Raw genomic sequence first — 17,955 nt, 5'->3', positions numbered from 1 at the left:
TGGAAATGCAGAAATCACCCGTCTTCTGCACCAATCACACTGGGAGCTGCAGACCAGAGCTGTTCCTATTTGGCCATCTTAGAATGGAATCCTCAATGAGATATTTTAAGAAGTTAAAAAATAATTGTAACGAGCATCTGAAAGAACAAGTATGTAATATGTTTAAGAAATTTTTGAAAAAGATCAGTGATAAGGGGAAATGTTCTCTCACATATATAAAAACACACAATGATTACTCTGGGTTTCCTGGAAAACACACACACACACACACACACACACACACGCACACAGGAAAGATAAATCTATCAACAAAATAGAAGAGGTATGGCAGAAACAGATCCAAGTGTTGAAAAAATTGTAACATATGATAAAGGTGAATTATAAATTATCAAGAAAATGATACATTGTTGAAGACTGGTGCTGGGACAATTGACAAGCTAGAAAACTGGTAAAAATGGAAAAACTGGGGGAATAAATAGTATCTCACCATAAATCACATACCAAATTAATTCCTGATCAACTAAAGAGCCAAATGTAATAAATGTAAATAAAATAGAGCCAAGAGTAAATAAATCAAAAGCTAGAAGAAAATATAGGTGATACTTAATTTTAAAATGAATAGGAAATTGAAGATAAGATATATTTTACTATAAACTTTTAAAGAATTCTGTACAACAGAAAATCTTAAAATTAACACAAGTTGGAAAAATATTAACAAAAACATATTGGACAAAATTACCATCCTTTGTACACAGTCATCAATTTTTTTTAATGCCCAGTAATACTGCAGTTAAAGCAAAGAGGGCTAAGTACATAGCCTTTGGAGACAAGTGTTCCAGGACCTGACACTGGGTGTGTCCCTTCTCTATCAACTGTGTGACCTCAAGCAAGTTATAATCTTTTCTAAAACTCAGCTTCTTCATCTGTAAAGAGGGATGATAACGGTCCCCTTTGGGTGGGTATCACATGAGACAATGCATACTGTGTTTGGCTCCATACCTGGCAAAGATGTCCACATTTTCACTATCTCTTATCTTACTCATGTCCTCACACCCCTTCTTGGCCAGCTTAAATTCCATGCTTAATCATCATAATCAACTTCCTTGCCCCTTTCTTATCTGCCTTGCTTTTGGGGGAAACTATAAAGCTGGTTAAATCTAACCTCCCTCCTACTTCTTTCTAGCACCTGCATAGCCAAATGTAGATAGAAAATATATTCCATCTGACTGGTTTCACTTTAAACTGACCATCAGTGACTTCAAGAGGATCCTAATTGCCCTTGTTCATTCTCTATCCTGGAGGACCTTCTTTCTCTTCAGAACTCCATCACCTCCTCCCCCATGCTCACCCTCAGCTGTGCCTTGGCTTCCTATTTCACTTAGAAAATAGAAGCAATGGAGGGAACCTCTAGAAGCACCATAATCCACCAGCCTAACTCCATCTGTACCCACACACTCTGTCTTTTCTCCTGTTTCTCCTGAATGGTCTCTCCTCCCCACTGGAGTGCAGTGGCTCACTGCAACCTCTGCCTCGGTTCAAACGATTCTCATGCCTCAACCTCCCAAGTAGCTAGGATTACAGGCATGCACCACCATACCCAGCTAATTTTTGTATTTTTTGTAGAGACAGGTTTTTGCCATGTTGGCCATGCTAGTATTGAACTCCTGGGCTCAAGTGAGTGGCCTGCCTCGACCTCCCAAAGTGCTGGGATTATAGGTGTGAGCCACCACGCCTGGCCCCAGCCTTATATACTGCTTACCTGCCCTGCCCCCTACTCCTTTACCAACTCAAAGATGTTGCTCTAGCAATTCTCCTGATTCCTCCATCATAAATCTTTTCCCTCTCTACTGGATCTTTCCCATTCAGTATGCAAACAGGCTGTAAAAGCTCTCTCTCGATCCAGTTTCTGCTGTCAGCTCCTGCCCCATATCTTCCCGTCCCTTAGTAGCAAAACTCCCTGGAAGATTGCTATATCTACTTGCTACTTTCAACTTTGTTCTTCCAATTTTCACTTGGCCCCACTATAATTAAGCTTTAGCCCTCACCTTTCACCAGAGCACCTCTATCAAGGTCCCCAGTGACCTGCATGTTTCTGAATTCAATAGTCAATTCATAGTCCTCCTCTTACCTGACCTCTCAAGGCATGTGACAAACTCATTTCTCTTTCATCCTTGAACTGCCTTCTACAACATGACACTTGTGCCAGGCATGGTGGCACACACCTGTAGTCCCAGCTACTTGGGAGGCTGAGGCAAGAAAAACACTTGAACCCAGAAGGCAGAGGTTATAGTGAGCCGAGATTGTGACACTGCACTCCAGCCTAGGTGACAGAGTGAGACTCTATATCAAAAAACACAACAAAAATGACACTTGCTTGGTTTTCCTCTTACCTTGTTGGCTGCTCTTTAACCATCCAGTGTGCTGGTTTTTCTTCATCTCCGCTACTGCCTAAAATTGGAGTGCCCAGAACTTAGTCTTCGGTCCTCTTCCTTTTTAAAAAAATCCAGTCTCATGGTTTAAATATCATCTCTGCATTGATGAACACCAATATATAGATAGAAGTGAACTCCAGGCTCACATAATAACTGCCCACTTGATATCCTCACTTGGATATATAATAGGTGTCTCAAACATAACATGTCAAATTTAACATGTGCTCCTAATGTCGTCCCAAATCTGCTCTTCCTGAAGTCCTCCCCAACTCAGAAAGTGGGAACTTTATTTTCCTGGCTGCTCTTCCTCTCGTACTCCACATCCAATCTGTCAATAAAGTCTTTTGCCATAATTTCAACACATGTAGAATCCAGTTTCTTGCCTGTATGCTGTTAGCCCCCAGCCAATCTTTCCTCATTAAGGCTGCTCCTACGCCTGTTCAATCTACTCTCAGCATAGTAGTCAGGGCTATCTCAATTACATTATGTTACTTTTCTGCTCAAAATCTTCCAATTGCTTCCCATCTCAGTCAGATTTTTTAAAAGCCCAAGTCCTTACAATGGTCTATAAGTAGAATGATTACACATCAGAGTTTGTCCAGGACAGTCCTGGCTTCTCTCCACTGAATTAGTGTTAATTTTTTTTTTTTTTTTTTTTTTTTGAGACGGAGTCTCGCTCTGTTGCCAGGCTAGAGTGCAGTGGCATGATCTTGGTTCACTGCAACCTCCGACTCCCTGGTTCAAGTGATTCTCCTGCCTCAGCCTCCCGAGTAGCTGGGATTACAGGCATGTGCCACCACACCCAGCTAAATTTTTTTGTTTTTATTTTTATTTTTTTTAGTAGAGATGGGGTTTCGCCACGTTGGCCAGAATGGTCTCGATCTCCTGACCTCGTGATCTGCCCCCCTCAGCCTCCCAAAGTACTGGGATTACAAGCGTGAGCCACCGCGCCCAGCCCTCGTGTTAATTATTAATAACCCTCACCTCCACCTTTCATTCTCGAAGTCTCCCAGCTTGGATGACAAATTACATATGGCAATAACCTACAGGTCACATTTGACAGTTTACTTTAAAAGTAAACAGCTTCCAAATTAACCCATCTTGGGAAGGTCTTGTGATTCATGGTGATACCTTGTCCTGAGTGAGGAATCTTATGAGTTCCTCAAATTGTTGATGTACTGATCAATGCACCACCTACTGACACTGAAAAGGACACTGATTTATTTCTGAGTCATAAGGTTTTACTGATTGTCTTGCGTGTAGACATTTTAGTCTTCATGTTGCAATCTGTAGTCAATTATTGTAAGCTTTGTATTGTACCCTCCAATGAAAAAGGAAAACTCCTGTAGGAAGAGTCCCCCTCCTTTCTCTAACTTTCCTATTAAAGCTTTCCAACTTGTAACAGACTCCGGAACACTCTCAACTTTGTTGGTATGTTTTCCTGGGCTTATCCTCACATTTGGCTTACAATAAACTTTTATCAAATCATTTCTGCCTCAACAGCCTTAATTTCACTTGACAGTAGTCACCCAGTTTATAGGGCCCTACTCTAATCTTCATGCCCTCCTTTAGCTCGCTGACTTCATCTCTTATTACTCCCTCCATTGCTTTCTTCATTAAGGCTACCAAGGCTTTGCTATTCTTTGAACATACTAGACATGCTTCTCTATTAGATACATGTTCCCTCTTCCTAGGAATGCTCTTCCCAGCTATCTACATAGCTTGCTCTCTTACTTCCTTTGTGTCTTGGCCTAAATGCCACCTTCTTAATAAACCCTTATCTGACCACACTATTTAAAATTGTATCCTGTTCTCTCTCTGAACTAACTTTATGCATCCCTGCTTCATTTTTCTCCATGGGACTTACCACTCTCTGACATCCTGACTAATTTACTTCTTTGTTGCATTTATTGTCCTTCTTCCTCCACTAGACTGTTAAGTTCCATGAGGAGCACTTCTGTATTCCCAGAAGTTAGAATAGTGCTTGGCTGGTCAAATGGTTGTAACCAGAATGCTGATGGTGATATGGAAAGTGAAGGGGTGGTTGACGAGTTCTCAGATGGAAATGAGGAACCTAGAAATGGAGCAAAGATCACCCTCATTATGCCCTAGCAAAGAACTTGGCTGCACTTTGTTCATGCTGTAGGGATCTATGAAAGTTTGAACTTCAGAGTGACAACCTAGGGTATCTGGCAGAGGAAATTTCTAAGCAGCAAAGTGTTCAAGAAGTGACATGGCTGCATCTAACAGCCTAACTCAGATGTGAGAGCAAAAAAATGACTTAAAGTTAGAAGTTATATTTAAAGGGGAAGCAGAGTGTAAAAGTTTAGAAAATTTGCAGCCTGGCCATGTGACAGAGAAACAAGAAGTATTTTCAGTAGAGGAATTCAAGCAGGCTGTAGAGCAACCACTTGCTAGAGAAATTTGAGTAACTAAAAGAGAGCCAGGTACTAATAGCTAAGACAACGGGAAAAAGGCCTTGAAGGCATTTCAGAGATCTAAGGGGCAGCCCTTGCCATCATAGGCACAGGCCCAGAGACCTAGGAGGGAAGAATCATTTGTGGGCCAGGCCTAGGGCCCCACGGCTCTGCACAGCCTCCTTGGGACAGTGCTCCCTGCATCCAGGCTGTTCCAGCTCCAGCTGTGGCTCAAGCGGCCCCAGGCACAGCTCAGGCTGCCGCTCCAAAGGGCACAAGCCATATGCTTTGGCAGCTTCCATGTGGTGTTAAGCCTGCAGGCATGCAGACTGTAAGAGTGAAGGAGGCTTGGCAGCCTCTACCTAGATTTCAGAGGATGTATGAGAAAGCCAGGGTGCCCAGCAGGCAGAAGCCTGCTGCAGGGGTGGAACCCTCACACAGAACCTCTACTAGGGCAGTTTGGAGGGGAAATGTGGGGTTGGAGGCCCCACACAGTCTCCACTGGGGAACTGCCTGGTGGAGCTGTGAGAAAGGGGTCACCACCCTCTAGACCTGAGAATGATAGATCCACTGACAGCTTGCACCCTGTGCCTGGAAAAGCCACAGGCACTCAACTCCAGCCGATAAGAGCAGCTGTGGAGGCTGTACTATGCAAACTACAGGGGCGGAGCTTCCCAAGGCCTTGGGAGCCCACTCCTTGCACCAGTGAGCCCTGGATATGGGACATGGACTCAAAGGAGATTGCTTTGGAGCTTTATAATTTAATAATTGCCCTGCTGGGTTTTGAATTTGTATGGAGCTTGTAGCCCCTTTCTTTTGGCCAATTTCTCTTTTGGAATGGGCGTGTTTACCCAATGCCTATACATCCATTGTAACTTGGAAGTAAATAGCTTGTTTTTGATTTTATAGGCTCATAGGTGGAAGAGACTTGCCTTGTCTCAGATGAGACTTTGAATTTTGGGCTTTTGAGTTAACACTGGAATGAGTTAAGACTTTGGTGAACTCTTGGGAAGGCATGATTGTATTTTGCAACTTGAGAAGGACATGAGATTTGGGAGGGCCCGGGGCAAAATGATATAGTCTGGATATTTATCCCTGTCCAAATCGCATGTGGAAATATAATCTCCAATGTTGGAGGTGGGGCCTGGTGGGAGGTGTTTTGGTCATGGGGGCAGATCCCTCATGCCTTGTAGCTATCCTCATCATAATAAGTGAGTTCTTGAGAAATCTAGTTGTTTAAGGGTGTGGCACCTCCCCCCACCCGTGCTCCTGTCTTTACCAGGTGACACACCTGCTCTGCCTTCACCTTCCAGCGTGAGTAAAAGCTCCCTGAGGCCTCCCTAGAAGCTGAGCAGATGCCTAGCGCCACACTTCCTATACAGTCTGTGAAATCGTGAGTCAACTAAACCTCTTTTCTTAATAAATTACCCAGTCTCAGGTATTTCTTTATAGTAATGCAAGAATGGCCTAACACACACTGGTTCTACAAAAAGAAAAAAGAAAAAAAAATTAATTGATTTAAAAAAATTAGCAGGGTGTGGTAGTATGTGCCTGTAATCCTAAGCTCTTGGGAGGCTGAGATGGGAGGATCCCTTGAGCCCAGGAGTTTGGGGTTGCAGAGTCATGATCATGCCACTGCACTCCAGCCTGGGGCACAGAGTGAGATGCTGTATTTAAAAATATAACATAATAAAATAATAAAATAAAACCAGTATATGAGTATTAACCAAAGAATGAGTGAATAAATGAATGAATAAACTGAGTTTTAAAAGCGTGAAAAATAGCCAGGTGTGATGGCTTATGCCTGTAACAACAGCACTTTGGGAGGCCAAGGCAGGAGGATCACCTGAAGCCAGGAGTTTGAGATCAGCCTACCAGCCTGGGCAACAGAGCAAGACTTCATCTCTTTAAAAAAAATAAACATATATATGTATGTAACGGCGAGGGGCCAGAGTGGTGGTGGGGAGGCATGAGAAAAAGACCAGAAGAAAGTAGGCTCAGCTGGCCGCAGTGGCTCATGCCTATAATCCCAACACTTCAGGAGGCCGAGGTGGGCGGATCACCCAAAATTAGGAGTTGGAGACCAACCTGGCCAATATGGTGAAACCCCCATCTCTACTAAAAATACAAAAAAATTAGCTGGGCCTGGTGGCACCTGTCTGTAGTCGCAGCTACTCAGGAGGTTGAGGCAGGAAAATCGCTTGAACCTGGGAGGTGGAGATTACAGTGAGCCAATATCACACCACTGCACTACAGCCTGGGCAAAAAGAGCAAAACTGTCTCAAAAAAAAAAAAAAAAAAAAAAAAAAAGCCGGGTGCATTGGCTCATGCCTATAATCCCAACACTTTGGAAGGCTGAGGAGGGCAGATCACATGAGGTCAGGAGTTTGAGACCAGCCTGGCCAGCATGGCAAAAACCCATCTCTACTACAAATACAAAAATTAGCAGGGCATGGTGGTGGATGCCTGTAATCCCAGCTACTCGGGAGGCTGAGGCAGGAGAATTGCTTGAACCCGGGAGGCAAAGGTTCTAGTGAGCCAAGATCGTGCCATTGCACTCCAGCCTGGGCGACACAGCAAGACTCCATCTCAAAAAAAGAAAAGAAAGAAAGAGAGAAAGTAGGCTAAGGTATTAACAGTAGGTATGTTTGGATAGTCAGATTATAGATGACTTGTTTTATTTTTTCCAGATTTCCATACTTTATAAATGCTTCACATATTACTTTTATAATCATAAAGAAGTTAAAAAATAAAACTTGCTGAGTGTCAACTAAGTGCCAGGTCTTCAGAAGCATACATGAAGAGCATGAAGAATGCAGATTCATGCATCAGGCTGGGCATGGTGGCTCACGCCAGTAATCTCGCCCTTTGGGAGGCCAAGGCAGGTGGATCACTTGAGGTCAGGAGCTCAAGACCAGCCTGGCCAACACAGTGAAACCCCATCTCTACTAAAAAAATACACAATTTAGCCGGGCATAGTAGTGGGTGCCTGTAATCCCAGCTACCTGAGAGGCCGAGGCAGGAGAATCACTTGAACCAGGGAGGCAGAGGTTGCATTGAGCCAAGATCACACCACTGCACTCTAGCCTGGGTGACAGAGTGAGACTCTGTCTCAAAAAAAAGAAAAAAACTTATTGCATCAGTGGGCTTAGTCTAGCCTGGTTATAAACTCCTGCTTGCGGCCTCAGCAACTTGCCTAGTGCTCCCCTGGGCCTAAGCCCTGTGGAGGCTGAAACCCAGGTCAAAGTCATGTTCTCCAATCTAGAGCTGGGTGTCTCGCTCACTTCCTTTGAGCAGCAATCACCTTTACCCTGATTTAGACCAAGCTAAGCTTGCTATGCTGAGGTAACTTAGCTTATCACTAAGGTTATATTTAACAGACTGCTGAAAGGATTATAAAAAATTATGAGGATTTGAACTACCACCCAATGCCTCTGTCTGTTGGCACAGACAAGTCTAAAGCTTGATTTTGTGAACCTTGAGATGATCTTCCTCCAGCACTGCAAATTTAAAACTCTCATCTAAAACTCCCATTCTAATCTAAAACTCCCTTCTCATCTAAAACTCCCATTCTAATGCCCCATTGTGCTCCTGCCCCTGCAGAGCCCTCCAGTTCACCCTCCTGCAGTTGTCTTCCCTGCAACTGAGTCCTCTGCAACACATATTCCATTGTAGACAAGCAACTCTCCTCTTTCAAGTACATCCCTGGTTGTTCTCTCCATCTCCTTTCCTTGACAGAGATCTGGCATCCTTCTGAGCACTCCACTTGCCTCATGGCTCTGTCTCTCAAATGAAGGCTACTCATTTTGCACTATCCATGATTTTGAAAGCCAAGAGCTGAGCAGGCTCTCAGCATTCTTCTTGCTTCCCACTGCCATTTCTAAATCATAACTCCTTCACCTTCACATATGTAAAAGACCTGCTCAGGTTTGTGCTGTGCCCTCCTGGTTGCTGTTACCAACATCTGCCTGGTTGGTGATCCACATTCTGTGAGCTCTCTGACACCCAGCCCAAGGTGCTGGTGACTTTTATGCTCAGGAAGATGAGTAGTGCTATACCTTAGCCTTGCAGTACTTGACCTTCACCTATACTTCACACTGTTGCTGCTGAGGACACACCCTGGGCCACTCATCAGTCACAACAGCTCCATCTCATTCTAGGACCTTTTGTTTTTCTCCCAACCCTTCAGCTCTCATCTGATATCATTTCCTTTCCCTTCCAGTTTATACCTTGTGATCCCTCCAGCCCATTCACACTCTTGCCACTACCCCAGTCCTTTCGTTTACTAGTCTTGCAAAGTCTAAGCTCACAATAAGTCAAACCATTTTACTCTTCACTCTCAATCCAGGATGCTGACTTAAGATACAAGAGAGAAGGGGGGCTGTTGATGGGTGTGAGGAAATGTGGGTTGAGAGAGTAACAAGTGGGCTGAGGGTCCAATTGTGATTGGAAATGTAAATGTGTCGAGACACCAACTCACCTGGTTGTGTGATTTCCTCCACTGACCCAGGGTAGGAGACCAAATGGTAGGATTTGGGGCCTTGCAGTAGAGGTGAACGGAATGACAAGACAATGAAGGAACTGAGATAGACTGAAGCAAAGGACCATAGTAGTATCAAATTGAAGAGGAAAGGGAGTAAAAGCATAACTTCTGTTGGGCCTAGTATGTATATTGTATCCATCTACTTTCTTTTTCTTTATTTGGGGTGTATGGGAACCTGGCACAGTGTTAATAAGACCCAGAGTGTTCAGAAGAGAATGCAAGCCAGGCTAACGAAGGTGGCAGGAATAGCACCATCTCTCCCACACACAAATGTGACTGTGGTGACATGGAGATCTAAAATGATCTAATGCAGCCAGTTGATAAGGGCTCAGGGCTAGATTTCATCTTTCAGGGTAATGAGTTGTAGCATCAGTAATTGAGAGTGCAGGCTTGAAGGCAGGGGGCTACTTTCCAAGAACCCTGGGGGATTCCTGAAACCTCAGATAGTATTGAACACTATATATACTAGGTTTTTTCCTATACATACATACCTAAGATAAAATTTAAGTTATATATTATGCAGAGTAAAAGATTAATAACAATAGCTAATAAAATAGAATGATTGTAACAATTGCTGTAATAAAAGTCATGCAAATGTGCATCTCTCTCTCTCAGAATATTTTATTGTACTGTACTCACCTATTTGGTTTACCCAGTTGGCCGCAGGTAAATGAAACTACAGAAAACAAAACTGTGGATAAAGGGGTATTAGGGTTTTCCAAAGAAACCCAACGAATAGGATTACAGATACATGTATATATCAATAGGAGGAGATTTACTGTGTGAACTGGCTTATGTGATTACAGAGGCTAAGAAGTCCCATGACATGCTATCTGCAAACTGGAGAACCAGGAAAGGTGATGGTGTAATTCAGTCCAAGTCTGAAGGACTGAGGGGAAAAGGGTAAGGTGTAAGTCCCAGAGTTGGAAGATTCAAGAACGAGGAGCTCTGATTTCCTGAAAGCAGGAGAAAATGGATGTCCCAGTTCAAGAAGAGAGAGAATGAGAGAATTTGCCCTTCCTGTGCCTTAAAAAAAACTTTTTTTTAAAGAGAAAGGTCTTGCTATGTTGCCCTGGCTGGCCTCAAACTCCTAGGCTCGAGCATCTTCCTGCCACAGCCTTCCAAGTAGCTGGAACTATAGGCACATCCTCTGCCTTTTTGTTCTGTGTAAGCAGGAGCCTTCAGTGGATTGGATAATGCCTGACCACATTGGTGAGGGCGGACCTTATTTGCTCCGTCTACTGATTCAAATGCTTGTGAACCTCTCTGGACACATCTTCACAGACACAACCACAAATAATGTTTTACTAGCTATCTCATAAAATTAACCATCATGCAGACAGACCAGGGCTCTAATATGGACCTACCACATGCTAACTATAGCAACTGGGTAAATTACTTTACTTCTCTTTTGTTTCTTTGTCTGTAAAGTGAAGACAAGAATATCAGTCATGTAGAGCTATTGTGAGGATGAAATGAGGTCATGTGCTATTGTTAGTATTATTCTTGCAATAATACAATAGCAGAGCAAATTGATACTTGCCCAGGACCTCCTAATTTCCACCTTAACCTGGCACCTAGCTTAGAAAAACACATTAACATAGTTAATAACTTGTATTATCCAAATTTAACTCAGCCAAGACCTCCTGATCTCCTTCGATGGAATTTTACTCTAAGATGACTGTATTCCCTAGGGAAACCTATGTATTCCTATGTGACTTCTCTCCGGGGTGATTCTGTCCAGACCCATGGCCTTAAATACCATCTATATGTGGATGATTCCTTAATTTATATCTCATTCTGATCTCTTTTATGACCTTCAGACTCATATAGCCAGCTGTGTATTTGACATTTTGACTCGGATGTCTAATAGATATCCCAAAATTGCATTTAAAATAAAACTCTTGCACAGACAACCAAAGAAACAATATAAAAATTGGACTACATCAAAAATGTAAAACTTCTGTGTATAAAAGGATATAATCAATAGTGAAAAGGCATGGAATGGGAGAAAATATTTGCAAATCATATATCTGATAAGTGGTTCAGATCCCAAATATATAAAGAACTCCTGCAATTCAACAACAACAACAACAACAAACCTGATTTTAAAATGGGCAAAAGACTTGAGTAGACATTTCTCCAAAGAAAATACATAAATTGCCAATAAGCGCATGAAAAGATACTCAACATAATTAATCATTAGGGAAATGCAAATCAAATCACAATGAAATACCACTTTATACCCATCAGGGTAGTTTCTGTAAAAAAAACAAAAACAAACAAAACAACAACAACAAAACCACAGAAAATAACAAGTATTGGTGAGGACGTGGAGAAACTGCAACTCTTGTGCACTGTTGGTGGGAATGTGAAATGGTACAGCTACCGGGGAAAACAGTATGGCGATTCCTTAAAAAAATTAAACATAGAATTACCACATTATCCAGTAATTCCACTTCTGGGTATATACCCAAAGAATTAAAAGCAAGTACTCAAATAGATACTTGTACATACACGTTCACAGCAGCATTAGTCACAACAGTCTAAAGATGGAAGCAACCCAACTGTCCATCAATGGATGAACGGGTAAACAAAATGTAGTATACGCATATAATGGCATATTATTCAGTCTTAAAAAGGAAGGAATTTCTGACATATGCTACAACATGGATGACCCTTGGAGACATTATGCTAAGTGACAATAAAAGCGAGTCACAAAAGGACAAATACTATGTGATTCCACTCTATGAGAGTAGTCAAATTCATAGAGACTTCTGTATTATAGAATGGTTTTCAGGGTCTAGGGTAAGGAGGGGAGTGGGGAGTTATTGTTTAGCAGGTACAGTGTTTCAATTTTGCAAGACGGAAAGAGCTCTCTACAGATGGATGATGGTGACGGTTGCACAATGTGAATGTACTTAATGCACTTAAGAGTGGTTAAAATGGTAAATTTTATGTTATGTGTATTTCACCACAGTTTTTAAAAAGCAAAAAATAAATATAAAAAGCTCTTAATTTCCCAAACCCCCACCCCACCAAATCTCCCATTTCAAAAACAGACATGAAAAGCTACAAAATTGCTCAGGCTAAAAATTCAGGAATCATCCTTAATTTCCTTCCCTCATGCCCATATCCAATAGCAAATCATGTCACCTTTTTCTCCCAAAAATATTCTGGATTTATCCATTTATCTCTTCCACAGTTACCACTCTACTTCAGGCCATCATAAGCTCTTGCCTATAATGCTGCAATGCTTTCTAATCAGTCAACCTGCTTTCATTCTCGTCCTCTACAGTCCATTCTCTATACAGCAGCCAGAATGTTCCTTTTTTGCTAGAAATAAGACCTGATGCTTTTCTCTGCTTGAAAATACTCTGATAGGCCAGGCACGGTGGCCCATGCTTATAATCCCAGCACTTTGGGAGGCCAAAGTGGGCAGAGTTCAAGACCAGCCTGGGCAACATGACAAAATCCCATCTCTACAAAAAATACGAAAATTAGCCAGATGTGGTGCGTGTAGTCCCAGCTACTGGGGAGGCTGAGGTGTGAGGATCACTTGAGCCAGGAGGCAGAGGTTGCAGAGAGTCGAGATCATGCCACTGCACTCCAGCCTGGGTGACAGTGAGACCCTGTCTCAAAAAAAAAAAAAAAAGAAAAAGAAGAAAAGAAACTATTTTGGTAATGATGCACCTAGAATAAAATCCAAACTCCTTGCCACTACCTACAATGCACTAGACAATCTGGCTTCCATAAAAACTGGCCTCCTGCCAATGTCGCTGACTTATGTTCCAACACTACTCACTTTGATCACTATGTTCTAGTCACGCTAGCCTTCCGTCTGTTACTTAGTAACCCTGAGCACATCTCTTACCTCACAGTCTTTGTACTTGCTGCTCTTCTGCTTAGTACACCTGCTTCCCAGATCTTCACATGACAGATTCCTTCTCATCCTTTGCCTCTCAGCTCAGACATCACCTTCTCAGAAATATGTTCACTTACCATTCATCTAAAGCAGCTACCCAATGACTGTCATTCTATACCATTACTCTCTTTTCTTTCTCCTTGGCACTTACCACTACTTGACATTTGTATTTATTTGTACAAGTTTATTGTCAGCCTCTCCATCCTCCAAGTAAAACGTGAGCGCCATGAGAACAGATAGCTTGTTTCTTTCCTCAATTCCCAGAACTCGGAACAGTGTTTGGCACACGTCAGTCTATTCATATGTTTGCCAAATGAACGAAGAAGTGAAAACCACTAGTGACCCAACTGTCCTCCCATGTCATATATATACACAAAAGTCTTTTGGGAAAACTCATATTTCTATGTTGGCCCTCACTAATGTCTTTCCATCTATTCTAGAATGCAATAACCAGTCTTTAAAATGTAAGCAGCGTATTTCACATTTCATTTTTACAGGTATCTCTGAAGGGAATGAATTTACATTTCTACTATTGCAAATAGGATGGTCAAGTTTGTTGCAATGCACAACTTTTTCTGCGAAATTCAAAAGCTGTCCTGTACCTCTTGAAGCCAAATGGTGAGGTTTCACATTGGAAATTACACTCATCTAAAGAAACAGTCTGGACATTTAAGTCCCTAAACAGTGTTCAAAGTATTTTATTACATACTTTTTCTAGTCTTCAGAATGTTTCAAGGTCCATTGTCCTCATGGCTAGTTACCTATCTGTCCAGGCCAAACAAACTGGAGTTAAAATGCAGAATCACATAGCAGCAGAAATGTGATTTCTTATTCTATTGTACAACCCAACAGAATTGTGCCAAGTCTTGCTAGGCTGCCGCTGCTCTACTCTGCCCAAATGCCAATATGCATTGGGGTGATGACGTCCCACTTGGGATGTTGTCTGATGACACAGACAGACTTCTCTGTTTCTCCACTCTTGGGTCATAATTCAATTGCCTGAGGCCGAGGCAAATAATGTCTTACAGGGATTTTGACAAGAAAAAAAAAATAGCTATTTCAGACTTTGTTCAAGTTCCCCTTGTATGTCACACCCCATTGACTTCAGTAGGGATGGCACCATGTTCAAGAGGCTGAAGAGACCTAGAATCAGAAACTGAGACATAAGGTTTATTGAGGGGACTTACAGTACAGGGAAGTCCAGTGGCAGTGGGCTGGACAGGAGAACCAAAACTCCTTGTAAAAAGCATGCAGTTGGCCAGGCATGGTGGCTCATACCTGTAATCCCAGCACTTTAGGAGGCTGAGGTGGGTGGATCACCTGAGGTCAGGAGTTTGAGACCAGACTGACCAACATGGTGAAACACTGTCTGTACTAAATACAAACAAATTAGCCGGGCCTGGTGGTGGGCACCTGTAATCCCAGCCACTTGGGAGGCTAAGGCAGGAGAATCACTTGAACCCGGGAGGCAGAGGTTGCAGTGAGCCGAGATTGTACCATTGCATTCCAGCCTGGGCAACAACAGCAAAAACTCTGTCTCAAAAAAACAAAAACAAACAAAGAGACATGCAGTTTATATAACACTTTTACTTAACACCTTTCCCCTAGCAACCTCTACCAGGCAACCTTCATTCTACCTAAAACAAAGGGCTTTGGTCGCCTAGTAGGGCCTGCATTCTACAGGATGGGCTGGGGGTGGGAGCAGTTCAGAAGTTTGTCATAGAGAAGAAATGAAATCTCTGGGTTGGCCACTCCCAGATTCCTTATCTCGGAGCTCTGAACACACATTCTTCTTAGACCATAGGGTCATTCTTCAGGTATGCATAAGTTATTGCTGCCAAGTGCATCTGTCAGGTGCATCTGCCATATGCTCCTTACTAGAAGCATCCAAACACAGATTTGCGGGATCTACAGCAGACACCAGACAGACCCTCTGAATCATTTTCTACTCTGATGCTGAAGCTATAATATTGGACTAAGCTTGTGCCTTCTACTCTTTTTTTTTTTTTTTTTTGGGGGACGGAGTCTTACTCTGTTGCCCAGGTTGGAGTGCAGTGCAGATCTTGGCTCACTGTAACCCCCACCTCCCAGGCTCAGGTGATCCTCTCACCTCAGCCTCCCAAGTAGTTGTGACTACAGGAGTGTGCCACCACACCTGGCTACTTTTTGTATTTTTAGTAGAGACAGGGTTTCACCATGTTGCCTAGGCTGGTCTCAAACTCCAGACCTCAGGTGATCCGCCCTCCTCAGCCTGCCAAAATGCTGGGATTACAAGTATGAGCCACCGCACCCAGCCTACTCTTTTCTTGAAGGAGGAGTTTGTTCTTTGAAGGCTTTCCCTTCCTCAGGCAAGTAATTGCTGACTATTCCAGCTTACATAACGTCCAGACATATCCAAATCTGTGGAGAACATATAGTTCTTAAGGTATTTATTTAGAGTCAATAATCAAAGTAAAACTAATAATTATAGCTAATATTTAGTTTGTAGTTAATATATGCTAGGAGCTTGAGCTAAGCACTACCATCCCAGGACACTGAGGCTTAAAACACTTTTAAAATTTGCTCAAGCTCACAAGCTTGAAACTGAAGAAGAAAGCAATTGAATATTGGTCTTTCTACTACCATACATCCAGAGCTATGCACTTAACCAATATAACATACTGTCTCTTATTGCACAAGTAATTACAAGGTTCATCTGTAAAATTCTATTCTGTAGAATAGAGGGGAAAACAAATTAAGGAATTACGGATGTTTATTCTTCTGAGCTTTAATTTAACATATTGTTTGATTAAAGTAATTTATATATTAGTTATCTGTTGCCACATAATATAATACCTCAAAATTTAACATTTTAAAACAACAAATATTCATTATTTCTCAGAGTTTCTGAGGATCAGGAATCTGGGAGTCACTTAACTGAGTGGTTCTGGTCCAGAAGACTCTCATGAAGTTGCAGTTAACCTGCCAGTAGTCATCTCAACACCCAGCTGATGCTGAAGGAGCTACTTCCAAGTTCACTCAAGATTGTTAGTGGGCCTCAGTTTCTCATTAAATGCTGGCTGGAGACTTCATTCCTTGACATCACATGGACTCCTCAAAGGGCTGCTTATAACATGACAGCTTGCTTGTCTCTGAGCAAGAGAAAGAGAAAAAGAACACCCATGATGGACATCTTTTATAATGTAATTACCCAAGTGATATAAGTATCATCACTAATGCTATATGCTTTTGGTCACATAGACCAATCCTGGTACAGGGATCATTCATTGGGTGCCATCTTGGAGGCAAGCTACCACATCTGCTAGGGTATGAATGCATTTAATCTAAAGTTCTAGCCCTGAACTGTAGGGTTATCTACCATATAAACCAGTTTTGCATTTTTTAACATGTAAAATAGGAAGATCCTAATTCAGATTCTTGCAGGATAAAGGGCCTCGGGTAACTGATTCTGATTCTAAGCTCTCTTTCTCTTTTAAAAGACGAAATTTAAGGCTGGCCATGGTGGCTCATACCTATAATCCCAGTACTTTGGGAGGCCAAGGCGTGGGGATCACTTGAGGTCAGGAGTTTGAGACCAGCTTGGCCAAAATGGCGAAACCCCATCTCTACCAACAATACAAAAAAAATTAGCTGGGTGTAGCAGGGTGTGGCTGTAGTCCCAGCCACTTGGAAGGCTGAGGTGGGAGGATTGCTTGAGCCTGGGAGGTGGAGATTGCAATGAGCCAAGATTGCCCCACTGCACTCCAGCCTGAGTGACAGAAGGAGACCCTGTCTCAAAAAAAAAAAAAAAAAAAGCAATTTAAATAGTAATGGCATTCAGATAGGAATCACAGTGCACCTGGAACTGGACAGCGCCATCTTAGGTTGCTCTCTGCTTTATGCACGTGGACAAGCCGTCCATGACAAATGGTTTCTTTTCTTCCTAAGGATGTGCAGCTTCTTTTGTAGTCTACTGCATTGTTTTCAATTCCTTTCAGGAATGTTATCTGATGCCCAACTGATATTTCTCAAATGTTAAAATAAGACTTCTTCACCTTGTTTGGTCTGGACACAGGTCAACATTCTTCTCATAGAAGCTTTCATTTCTTTTGAAGTATTAAAACAATATTTTAGCACACAAAAAAGGAGTTTATTTTCAAGAAGCTTTGCTTTCTTTTTCAGTTAGTTCTAGATAAGAACTATAACTTCACATAAGATGTTAGAAGGATTTAAGTACATTGCTGAAGGTATAACCATCCATCTTCAGGAAGCAAGAATAGTGAATAGTAAGTATAAAGAAACAAACAAGTCCTGTGATAACATCTTTATCATAATTTTTTAAGTCTATTATGCTTTATGCAAATGTTTAGATTTCCTTGTTAAAAATCTGCGGGCAAGGTTAGGTTCCTTTTCTGTAGCTTTGTTTTCAACTTACAATATAGTGACTATTAAATATTCTTTACCCAACACATTATATTGTAAAAATATACACTTAGTTCTGTTTATATCACTAAGCCACTACTATTTTAAAAAGGAATATCTTGCATTGTTAAGTTTAGCAGCCGAAATTCTTGAAGGCCTGAGGAATGGTGCTGTCCAATAAGATAACCAATAGCAACATGTGGCTACTGAACACTTAAAAATTAGTCTGGCCAGGCA

At 42.0% G+C, this 17,955-nt stretch overlaps 1 long non-coding RNA gene across 1 annotated transcript; it reads right to left on the bottom strand.

Annotated features, from left to right (window-relative positions):
• LOC117065897 lies at positions 1–17,955 on the bottom strand. Its single transcript, XR_004430082.1, has 5 exons — positions 17,156–17,955; positions 16,235–16,448; positions 4,300–4,506; positions 2,391–2,529; positions 1–137 (listed from the first exon to the last, which is right to left on the bottom strand). It is a non-coding gene; the product is annotated as an uncharacterized LOC117065897 (long non-coding RNA).

This window comes from Trachypithecus francoisi, unplaced genomic scaffold, assembly GCF_009764315.1.
Source record: "Trachypithecus francoisi isolate TF-2019V2 unplaced genomic scaffold, Tfra_2.0 Lachesis_group2, whole genome shotgun sequence".
NCBI classification, from domain to species: Eukaryota; Metazoa; Chordata; class Mammalia; order Primates; family Cercopithecidae; genus Trachypithecus; species Trachypithecus francoisi.
This window is presented reverse-complemented; position numbering and strand designations above follow the sequence as displayed.